Genomic DNA, 12,409 nt, shown 5'->3' with positions numbered 1-12,409 from the left:
AAATAAGCAAATTTAAGATGCAAGACATTGGCCGTAACTACAGCAGAGAGGTAGCAATGCTAACTTTCTTTCGATGTGTAAACACAAACAAAGAATGATGAGTGAAAACGACTGATGTACAACCATATTCAATAAATTAAAATATGTATTCCCACCTTCGGAAAATAACCTTTAAGCAGGTATCAAACATACTTTTCATTAAGCCCACATTTCTGTGTTAAAAATTAGTTTTTTATTGGTCTGATGCAATATTTTATTCTTAAATGTGTTTTTGTTAACTGTCAGTGGAAAATCATAATTAACACAAATAAAAGCTTGAAAATATTATTCTGTGTGTAATGAATCCACATAATGTGCTTTACTTAGTGAATTGAGTTAATGAAATACATTAACTTTTCAATGATAATTAAATTTATTGAACATGACTGTATGTTTAATGTTAGCTTAACAGCCAAGTTTGTCCTATTGTGCTGGGGTTTTAAAGGACCAACGTGTGAACAGGTGCGTGGAAGAGGAAATCTAACAAAACATAAATGCACACAATCACAAGAAACAACAGCAAAAACAGAAAACGAACAGGAGAACAAGGAAACTAAAACTCCTAAAACAGCCAGATCATGACAAAGTTTTGTTTTTTTGCTAGCTAAATTATTCATGGTACATTCTCAAGTCACAGGTTCTGACTCTGATATAAACCCAAAAATGACTGGATTTAAATCAGATGGTTAGCACTGCAATCGGCAAACCCTGGAATACTAAAGTTAAATGTTACTATTACCATTATTTCTGGTATTTAAATTAAATGATTTCCACTCATTATTTTGTGTGCATGGCAATTCTCTGTGCTTTGAAACGATACCTAAAAGCAGGTTTGTGCTATTGCAGTTAACTTTGAGATCATTTTTATTGTGTATAGAAATAATTTTTTTTTCATTATGGGTTAATTTGTTAATTTTGTTGCTGAATTAACTGGCTACTTCAGTTTTGGACTAATATTTCTTATAAAAATCAACATCATCAATAATTTTCTGATGATTTTAAAGTCTAGTTTTTCTGGCAAACATGAATTATAAATTAATGCATGCATCTTTAAATTCTTTATTACTTTGATTAAATGACATATATGGTCTAATTACTTATTTAAACCTCAAAATTTCTGTATTTTGTTTTGTAAGCTCTAACCATGTGCACATTTCTCCATAATGACCTTTTCTTTCCAGACAAAACTTTAGTCTTTTACGGGACAATTTCCTCCATCAGCATCACAAAATTGCAGTCAAAATTAATAAAGATATAAGAAAGTCGTTTAGGAAACTCATCAAAATACTGATAATACATTATACTGATATACTGATTCATTTATAGTCTATGAACCAGCGTATCAGCAAATGTTTGGAGCAATGGATACCATGGTGCTGGGGGCGCAGGCCGTTTTTTCTTTTCTTTGATGTATAGATGGCTATTTCCTTTGTCATTTGAAGTGGTGTTTGTGTGGTGTTTGTGGCGGGAGGTGGGGTTGGGGCTTAGCGTTTGGATGAGGTGTTCCCTAAATTCTGGCTATAAGGAGTTGATTCGATTCAGTAAGATTCAGCAGTGGAAGAGAGAGGGGTACTCTCTGTGGGGATGACCTGGGTGAGTTTCATTTGACGAGGAGGCTAGATGGGCAGTTTTTGGTGTGTATCCTCTGTGTTGGAGTGTCCTTTGTAAGTAGATGTTCCTCCAAGTACACTGTGGCCTGAACTTCTGTTTGTTTAAATTCTTCTTGTCTTTTATCTTTGAATGGAGAAGGATTAGAAAGCTATATCTGGAGCAAAGACTTTTCCACTCACAGTGAGAAAATAGTTTCAATTGCGTTGGGAACTAGCTGATCCTGGTTACCATTTATAAAGTGGAACATTTGGGTTTGCATACAAACATATTTAAAGAAAAAAAGGTTCCCAAGAGAAAACCTAGTTTTAACGTTGGGCATGACTTCCAAGAAATGCTTAGTAATAGTGTTACCGTTGGCCTCCAAGGTGTCATGCAGTTGGTGACCTGTTTAAAAAAACTGAGTTGGTGCTTAATGAGTTCCACTGAGACTACAGTAATACAATTTAAAAAAATTCAACGCACTAAGAGAAACAGCTTTCTATATTTTGAGAGAGAACAGACAACAACACAAAAATTTGAATCTCTAGGTCAGGTTCCTTGTTATTCTGAAAGTGAAACTATTGCTATTATTTGTTTATTTTATTTTTCATGATAATATTATGTTTGTGTGAAACACATTTATGGATGGTGAAGTTAATGAATCATATATAACTCTTGAAGGACATGTAGAGTTACATACATACAGATATGTTTATTTTGCAGTCATGCTGATGGCGTATGTTTGTATTATCATTTGTAATCTGACTATTGTGTATCTTATATGGATGCACAGAAACCTCCATGAGCCCATGTACATTTTCATTGCAGCTTTGCTTCTGAACTCTGTTGTTTTCAGCACTAATATATATCCGAAATTGCTTTCAGATTTTTTATCTGAAAAACAGATCATATCATATTCAGCTTGTTATTTGCAATTTTTTCTATTTTATTCTTTAAGTGGCTCAGAGTTTTTATTGCTGGCAGCTATGGCCTATGATCGTTATGTGTCTATATGTAAACCTTTACAATATGCAACAATAATGGGAAGAACCACAGTTTGCATTTTCCTGAGTTTAGCTTGGCTTGTGCCTGCTTGTGTTATTGCAGTGCAGGTAATATTGAGCTCTGATATGAAACTATGTAAACTGAATTTTGATGGAGTTTTTTGTAACAACTCAATTTATAGTGTCCACTGTTTAAATTTCAAGGGACACATTGTATTTGGTGCTGTTGCACTGGTCATGATTGCATTCTTCCCTCTGATCTTCATAATTTTTACCTACACCAGAATACTGATAATATCATATAGTTCCACAGAAGTCAGAAAGAAAGCTGCTCGGACGTGCCTGCCCCACCTGCTAGTTTTGATCAGTTTCTCCTGTTTGTGTGCATTTGATGTTATTATAGTTAGATTAGGATCCAACTTAACAAAATCAGTACGTTTAGTAATGACTTTACAGGCAGTGTTGTATCATCCTCTATTTAATCCAATCATATATGGCTTAAAAATGAAGGAGATATCTAAACAACTGAGAATGATGTTTCATCAAGCTAAAGCACTATGATAGTGATACTGATGCACTGAAATACATATTAGATTATTAGACACTTTAAATTATTCACATAGTTTTTTTTTATTTTTCAGTGTTGTTTTTTCATGTTAATGCTTAAATATTAATGCTAAACATGCTCTCATTTACCCCAATCTGGTCCTGACATGAATGAGTGTGGTTTGTTTGGCTATTAGATTCGAAATATGATGTGTCAATTTTACAAATGGATGAAAGAAAAAACAAGAAAAGTACCAAACATTAGGTGAACCAGAGAAGGCCAATGACAGTCAACCTCCTGTTTAAGCTTTTAATGTCTAAATGTCTAGTATTATCAGATCATTTTGACGTGTGAATTAAAGTTTTCCAAGCTAGAAGCTTCTTGTCGCTTTGCCTTCGTGTATCTGAGGTTTTCTTGCTCCAGAACATGCTTGAATACACATTACATGAGCCTATGAACTCATAAGGAGCACAATAGGAGCTGAGGTCAAAATGAGGAAATGCTTTTGATACTTACTAAAGAAATACATAATAATTTACAAACAAAGAGTAACAAAGCTTCATAAGCATAAGAAGAAAAGAGGATTTAAAATTTATATTGCCAAATGCAAGTATATTATATTTGTAATGGGCTTACACTTGTTTTGTGCTCATATACCTTGTGTGTTTTGGGTATTGATTTTGTACATGGCTGTTTTCTGCTGGTTTTCCGCTTCCTCTGAACTTCAACAGGTCCTAATTTGGCAAGCAGCACATTCTTTAAACCTTGTCAGGTTTTCCCATTATGTGGTACACTTACCTATGATTTCTTGACTGTTGTCACTGTTACTTTTTATGCTGCTCAAAAGAATTAACCCTTGAGGTACCATTATATTGAACAAACACTTTTTACCCGAAATAAAAATTTAATATTTAATGTTTTTTTACTTTCACTGCATCATATCTTTTCAACAACTTCCGACCCTTATCTCAATATAGTCTTTAATATTTTTGTAGTCTTTTCTATATTTTAATGCTCTTTTGTCCAAAAAAAACTGATTTCTTGAAGGCAAAAAACACACAATATGTAATATTTTCCAAAAAATTAACACTAAAGTGGACTATTTTTGATGTGAATGTTACAGGTTTGACTAGGTCCAAAATTGACAACAATACTGATTTTCTGCCGGCATACATCAGTACTGCATTAACTCTGAAATGTTGACTCTTCGCTCACATAATATTCTGCTTCTTTCTGCTTGTGAAACTGGGGTTGTTCATGTATTATAATAACAGAAATATTACTCATTCTCGTACTCGTCGTCTTCCGCTTTATCCAGGACCGGGTCGCGGGGGCAGCAGACTCAGCAGAGACGCCCAGACGTCCCTCTCCCCAGACACCTCCTCCAGCTCCTCTGGGGGGAGCCCAAGGCCAGCCGAGAGACATAGTCCCTCCAGCGTGTCCTGGGCCGTCCCCTGGGCCTCCTCCCGGTGGGACGTGCCTGGAACACCTCCCGGGGAAGGTGTCCAGGAGGCATCTTTTATAGATGCCTGAGCCACCTCAACTGGCTTCTCTCGATGCGGAGGAGCAGCAGTTCTACTCCAAGTTTCTCTCGAATGACCGAGCTCCTCACCCTATCTCTAAGGGAGTGCCCGGCCACCCTATGGAGGAAGCTCATTTCAGCCGCTTGTATCCGGGATCTCATTCTTTCGGTCATGACCCAAAGTTCATGGCCATAGGTGAGGGTAGGAACGTAGACTGACCAGTAAATCGAGAGCTTGGCTTTTCGGCTCAGCTCTCTCTTCACCACAACTGACCGGAACAGAGTTTTGGCTTCTGCCACTGCCCAGGCCGTGGCACACTTGGCCTCACGGTACCCGTCAGCCGCCTCAGGAGTCCCACAAGCCAACCACAGCTGATAGGACTCTTACTGCCGGTGTCCACCACTGGGTTCGGGGATTGCCACCATGACAGGCACTGCAGACCTTACGGCCGCAGCTACGGGCAGCAGCATCGACAATAGATGCGGATGCACACGTCTCTGACTCTAATCTTACTAATAATCAGGCTTTAGAGCTGGGAAGGGAGTGGCAACACAGGGCTGGTTTATATGATCAGACAGCAGTAACGACATTGGTACATTTGAAAGCATTCTAAAGAGAAAAATTGTAGTGTTTCACAGAACCGTTACAGGCTCTGCAGCTCTGTGGAAATTTGAGACCAGTTTCCCTGATCGATCAAACCCTCTTTTTCTGCTGGTATTTCAAGGTCACTACTATGGAATAAAAAATCTCAAGGGTTTTATAGGATCGAGATACATCTGTGCATATTGTTACGGGAGCTATGAAAAGCCAGACACACACCATTGTGAAGGCTATTGTCCGGTGTGTCACTCATACCAGTGTATGCGTGAAATTAACGAACCTGTCGCCTGTGCAGGTTGTCACAGAATCTGTCGTAATTCTTCATGTTTCAGTAGACATAGGGAACTCCGCAACAGACCTAGTGCTGACAGGCCTATGAGTGACTGTGATTTGGTAAAACTGTGCAAGATGTGCAAAAGGATATACGTTATTCCAATCAGCAGGCAGGATAAACCACACGCGTGTAATGTAAAATGCCGTATTTGCGGTGAGAATATGCCTCCTGATTTAGATGTGACGTGCGATGGTCATCCGTGTTACATTCAAACCGCCCAAGCCTGGTGGAATCAGTTAGAAGATAAACTGGTTTTTTATGATTTTGAATGCTTCATCGACGAGAACGGTGTGCAAATCCCCTATCTGGTCTGTGTTAAAACGCTGAAAGGTGAGGAATGGCACGCTTATGAATTGAATTGCACCCAAAATGTATTCTCTATTTCAGGAGACCGATGTACAGAGGCTTTACCCTAATAGCACACAACGCACGTGGGTATGACAGCTACCTGATTCTCACAGTTATGCTGTAGTTAGGGATTAAACCTCATCTCATCATGCAGGGAAGTAAAGTTCTCTGTTTAACCAACCCTGATTACAGGTTAAAATACATTGATAGCCTGTCCTTCATGTCTATGAAGCTGAGTGCGATGCCGAAAGCATTAGGTTTTAGTGATCAGACCAAAGGTTTTTTCTCCCACCTATTCTCCTCTGAACAACATCTCCAGTATGTGGGGTCTTTTCATCCTCCATCCTCCATCCTCCTACGCTGTAGAACGCATGAGCCTTCAAGAACAACAGGCGTTTAACAGTTGGTACAGAGAAGTGAGCAAAGGGGTCTTTGACATTGAGAAGGAAGCTCTTCGTTATTGTAAAAATGATGTGGACATTCTATTTCAAGGTTGTGTTAAATTCAGGGATGAGTTCTTTAAGGAGACAAGTGTGGATCCGCTTAAATGCGTCACGATAGCCTCAGCCTGCATGAAGGTTTTTGTAACCAATTTCCTTCCTCCTAAAACTTTGGCTATCCCCTCACCTCTGGACTACAGGCGTAGTAGTAAGACGCTTTCCAGCACGTCCATTCAATGGCTTGGCTGGATTTCAGATAGCAGAAAAATAGACATCGAACATGCATTAAACAAGGGGGAAAAGAAAATTGGTCCATATTCTGTGGATGGGTATGCAGAGATTAACGGTGTCAAAGTTGCGTTGGAATTTTACAGCTGTTTTTTCCACGGCTGTAAAAAGTGTTACATGCCTCATGACAAGTGTCTTTTGAGAGGGGTAGCATTTGAACAGTTTTACGCAGCCACTGTTGAGAGAAGCAAGGTACTCCAAACTGTGTACGGCCTTCGTCTCGAGGTCATTTGGGAGCATGAGTGGACTGAAATGAAATAATCAGACACAGCTTTCTTGAGAAAGTTAATGCACCCGAACCGCTATCACCCCGAGATACTCTGTATGGTGGACGCACCTGCCCTATGAGGTTGAGGTACACAGCGGGGCCAGGTGAAACTGTACACTATGTGGATTACACATCTCTGTACCCCTATGTAAATGCTAGCTGCGTCTTTCCCCTCGGGCACCCCACCATCATTTACAAAGATTTTGATGACCCCAGCAGCTACTTTGGCCTCATCAGAGCTGTGGTCTACCCCCCAAGTGGTCTCATTTTCCCTGTTTTGCCTTACAGAACATCCGAAGGTAAACTTGTGTTTACTCTCTGCCGCACATGTGCTGAAATAAATAACCAGTCAGGTCCCTGCAGGCATAATGATGAGGACAGAGCTCTGACAGGTGTGTGGGTGAGTGTAGAGTTTTGTAAAGCGTTGCAGTGTGGTTATCGCCTTGTCAAAATCACTGAATTTTGGCATTTTGACAAGACCAGTGACACAATCTTTAAAGGTTACATTCATTGCTTTTTAAAGGGTAAGCAGGAGGCTTCAGGCTACCCTTCTGAAGTGGTGGATGAGGAGAGCAGGTCAAAGTATGTAGCAGATTACAAACTCCACCAGGGTATCCAATTAGATGCAGGCAAAATTGAGGTGAACCCTGCCAAAAGACAGGTAGCAAAACTGTGTTTAAACAGCTTATGGGGAAAGTTTGCACAATGAAGTGATCTGTCTCAGACCACAGCCATCACTAACCCTGATGAGTTTTTCAGCTTCATGTTCTCGAGTAAATACAGGGTTAACTACTTCCATTTCTTCAGCCCTGAAATGTGTGTAGTGCAGTGGAACTACAGCAAACGTGTCATCTCTCCCCCAAGCAAGGTAAACAATGTGTTTATTGCTGCATTCACCACCGCTTATGCACATTTAAAACTTCTCAGCAGCATGGAACAATTGCAGGACAGATTGATTTATATTGACACGGACAGTTTGATTTATGTGACAAAAAGTGGTGAAACTCCTTTGGAGCTTGGAAATTATCTGGGTGATCTTACTGACGAGCATTTCGGAGTTTGCATCAATAGGACCCAAGAGTTATGCATATCAAACCAAAAACCAGAAAAAGCTAGTGATACGTGCTAAAGGCATCACTCAGACGCATTAATGCAGCGAGAGGGTCAATTTGGACAGCATCAAAGGGCTAGTCGAGGGCTACTTAGAGGGGTCAAGTGAGGGTGTCATTGAAATTCCTCAGCACACGATCAGGAGGGATAAAAAGAGATTCCTCTTAAGAAATGCTGCATTTGTTAAAAGGTTTCGGTTGGTGTATGACAAGAGATGCCTTTTTTCTGACGGGACAACTCTGCCTTTTGGTTATTAGAGCATAAGAAGAAGAAGAAGAAAGATAAAATAAAAACATAAAAATGTTGCATTCTGCCGATTTACAGGAGGTTGATTTTGATCCTAGATTTAGAGCGTCTTTCTCATGTACGATAATAGGACCCAGCTGTTGTGGGAAAACCTTTTTTGTAAAGTGTTTTGGAAAATTGTAACCATGTCATGGAGGTTGTTCCAGAAAATATTGTGTGGATTTACACATCTTTTCAGCCGATGTATGCTGAATTGCAGAAGATGAATAAAAATATTAAATTTGTGGAAGGATTGCCTCATTCTTTTGAAGATGAAAACCTGTTTCCTCCTGATCAGAATCATCTGATCATTCTAAACGATGTTATTGCCCAAGCCTCAGATGATGAAAACGTGATGAAGATCTTTACCCAGTTTCGTCACCATCGTAATATGAGCGTCATGATGCTGACTCAGAATGTTTTTCATCAGGGAAAGTTCAGTCGCACTATTAGTTTGAACTGTAATTATATGGTGTTGTTTAAGAATCCACGGGATAAACTGTAGTTGAATATACTGGCCTGCGAAATGTTTCCATCGCAAAAGGGTGTCTTCCTGGAGAGTTTTGAAGATGCGACGAGAGAAGCTCATGGATATTTAATCATCGATTTTATGCCTACCTGCCCAGAACATTTCAGACTGAGAACGGGCATACTTCCTCACCAGTGGCCTGCTGTGTACGTACCCAAAACAAAGTAAGTCATCATGTCTGCGCGCATAAAAAGGAATGTCCCATTATTCAGAGCTCTGTACAAAGCCAGTCCACAGAAACGTAAAGATATTCTCGCTCACTGCTCTCCAGACTTTTTTCAGGCTCTGTGCGAGATTGCTCTGAATATTTTAAAAGGTAACATTAAACCTCTCAACACCGGAAATTGAAGAAGCAAAGAAACATTATCAGGTTGATGGCTGATTAAAGAACTGGTATCAAACCTAAACAGCTGGCTCTCAAAAACCAGGGAGGTGGTTTTATTCTCCCCATCTTAACGGCTCTTGCCCCCTTGATCGGTGATCTAGTGGGTGGAATCATCAGGAGATAATGTTTCTCAGAACATCGCAGAAGATGTTTCTCATTTCCCCTCATCAGTTCAGGCGTCTGACCCAGTCAGAAACATCAATCAGACAGACGGCGGAGGAGAATTTGCATGCTAAAATGAGAGCGATATTGAATGACCCCGGTTTGACTTCTTATGAAAAAAAATAAAAAATATGATGTACTTTTGCAGAGGTATCTCACTCTACTCAAGCAGGGTGTGAAAGAAGAACCACGGGTGAGTTTGACACTTCAGCGTGACACATCGAGCGAGACTCCAGACCATGAGCAGCATGAAGAAAAACAGGTCCCGGGGCATGACCAGGTTGCTTCGGATCAGATTGCTATGAATGTACTGAAAAGCCTGCCAAAGCATAACCGTAAAAATGCTGAGTACATTTTGAAGAAATTATCCAAAAGAAGTGGGGGTTGGACTTTGCGAGGAGAATTTGTATTTAAAGGAAATGTTGTAAAGGGGTCCCATATGATTGACTTGTTGAAAAATCTCATGCTACCGTTTAAAACATCTGGAGGACCGCTACCCCAAGGATGGTCAGACTTTCTGCATACTTTGTCAGAGGTAAACATCCCCATATCTTCAGTCAATAACCCTTATGCTCGTGATGAATATAGACGGCTCAAGACAGACGGAGAGGCATCATTTATTGGAAGTGCTGAAGCATTCCCTTGCATTAAGCAGAGAAGACAAAAGCAGATAACTCTTTCTCCCCATTGGTCAAGATTTGAGCAGGAAGACCCTAAAAATACTACCATGAAGCCAAAAAAGTATCTTCGTAAAACAATACTACCTCCCCGATGGATCACATTTTCATCATAAACCGTTATAAGAAAATGAGACGTGTAAGCTATTTCTTTCATTCAATAAAATTTTATTGATTATATTTTCATGTCTAGCATCATGCTCTGCTTCACACACACACATACTGATATACATTTTAATTAGAATTTAAGCAGAAATTAAAATCAGAAAAAAAACAAAATAGACAATTTAAATTCCATAACAATCCTGAAACATCTCCAAGGAGCATGCACTGTGAGTGAAAAAATGCTGAACTCTGATTAATGGCACATTTCTGGTATTTTTTTTACAAAGTTAGATACCATTAAATCATTCTTAAACACATGTCCGGTGTATTTAGACAACACTTGCTGCAGTGATAGACCGCATGCTCTATGACAGAGGTAATAAATACAATGGTGACCGCACACTGTGGACAGAGTGTTTTGAAGCTGGTTATTGTGATACAATATTTTTGATGATCTGTCTTCTAAAAATGTTACGATGCTTGATGGGTAGAAATCAAAATTCGGAGGGAACCCATAAGAGTCAAAAAAGCTGGATTTGCCATTCTCTTCCAGAGTCAGAGCTAACCAGTGTTCTCCAGGCATGTGTGAAGGATGTATGTTCACGATAAAGTATGCGGGTCCTGTGAATGTGTCAGCAAGCAGCGGCAGCTGGTCGCACGCCCATACACCGTAAAATAAATCTCCCAGCAGATGATGCAGTAGATCCTCAATTTCATGATTATTCATGTCTGATTAGATTAATAATAATCCACCAGCACACGCCTCTTTGAATCAATCTCTAAAATAGAGTCATAACAAGCGTAGATGATCAGCGTGGTTGTATGAGGCAATGGTTGCCTAAATCGCATTTCCAATCTTAAATTCCAACTGGAAAGTAGAGATAGAGCATCTGTGTCCTCACTCGGATTAAGATTAAATGCGAATAGAGAGTATCCTTGATTAAATTCTTGATGTGTTATGCTCAGAGGAAGATCTATTAGATGTCGTCCTGTAGCCGTAAACAAGTTGTAATACTCTCTCACTGAATTGCCTTGGTTAAAATTGGGTTGGAAGGCCTTAGCAGGAATTGTCTACCATCCTTGCATAAGGCTAAATATTCCATATCAAAATGATTAAAGTCAAACGGATTGAGATCGCGTGTTCCTGTAAAAGCATCATGATCCAGTAAAGCAATCACCACATACTTGGGAAAGATACCTAAGAAAAGATTCTCTTGGTTGCATACCCTTGAAACGGTAACTTTTTTGATGAAAAGAGATGCTACTAATATCCTGAGTTTGAAAGTGGAGTCTCTTGCGGCCATGAGACAAAAATAATCGTTGGCTCTTGTAAGTTTAATTTTGAGGTCAACAGAGTTTAAAAGAAGTCTCTCACAGAAAAATATGTCTGCATGCCAGGGTCCTAGAAGATGTACCTCCCTGGAATTTGCCTTAAAGCCTGCTCTGCTGTTAAGACCTCGTTAGGGCCGTTAGTTGTAACAATAGAGTTCAGAGCCCCTGCAGTGTCTTTGAAAAAAAGACTGGAGCTAAACTGGCTTTTTAAAGAATCCTCAGAAAAGTTTAACAATGTCTCAATCATGGCTCTATATGGATGTGTAGCGCTGGATTGTGAAATCAATCGATCCCCGACAGTGACATCACACTGACTGAAGATGGTGTTTAACGGGTAGTTGATGAACCCTACAGGTGCATCATTTGGCAGGTTTGTTCCATCCTTGTTAGTAATTTTCACTCTGAGATGCAACAGCATATCGTTGAGATCTAGATACTTTTCTCCGTCTCCCGGAATGAAAAACTCAATCGGGCCTCCATCGGTGATTGCTGATAAAGGTAGGATCTCAGTGTAAATTTTATCTTCAATCGATAACTGCGTCATCGGGGCAGAAAATAAGTCCAACTCTGCCAGCGTGCACTCTGATGATTTATGTAAAAGAGCCATTATTTAAATATATCAAAACTTGCGGAAGACTTCCTTCCTCTTCGTTTATCAGCTCCAACTGATCTCCTTTTTCGTGTTTGTCGTTGTTTTTTAACCGTCCTTAAACGATTACCAGGGGGTGTTGTTCTGGGTCTTTTGGATAAAACTATAATTCCTGAACCTTCCCTGAACCTTCTTGACCGTCGGTGTGTGTAGAACCACTGATTTTACTCACGGCCCTACCAATGACATCCGAA

At 39.7% G+C, this 12,409-nt stretch overlaps 1 pseudogene; it reads left to right on the top strand.

The window, feature by feature from the left end:
• Positions 1–2,249: 2,249 nt before the first annotated feature.
• Positions 2,250–3,194, top strand: LOC124871395 (annotated as a pseudogene).
• The last annotated feature ends 9,215 nt before the right edge of the window (positions 3,195–12,409 follow it).

Source organism: Girardinichthys multiradiatus, chromosome 7, assembly GCF_021462225.1.
Source record: "Girardinichthys multiradiatus isolate DD_20200921_A chromosome 7, DD_fGirMul_XY1, whole genome shotgun sequence".
In the NCBI taxonomy this organism is placed as follows: Eukaryota; Metazoa; Chordata; class Actinopteri; order Cyprinodontiformes; family Goodeidae; genus Girardinichthys; species Girardinichthys multiradiatus.
The sequence above is the reverse complement of the archived record's forward strand: the minus strand, read 5'-3'. Positions and strand labels throughout refer to the sequence as shown.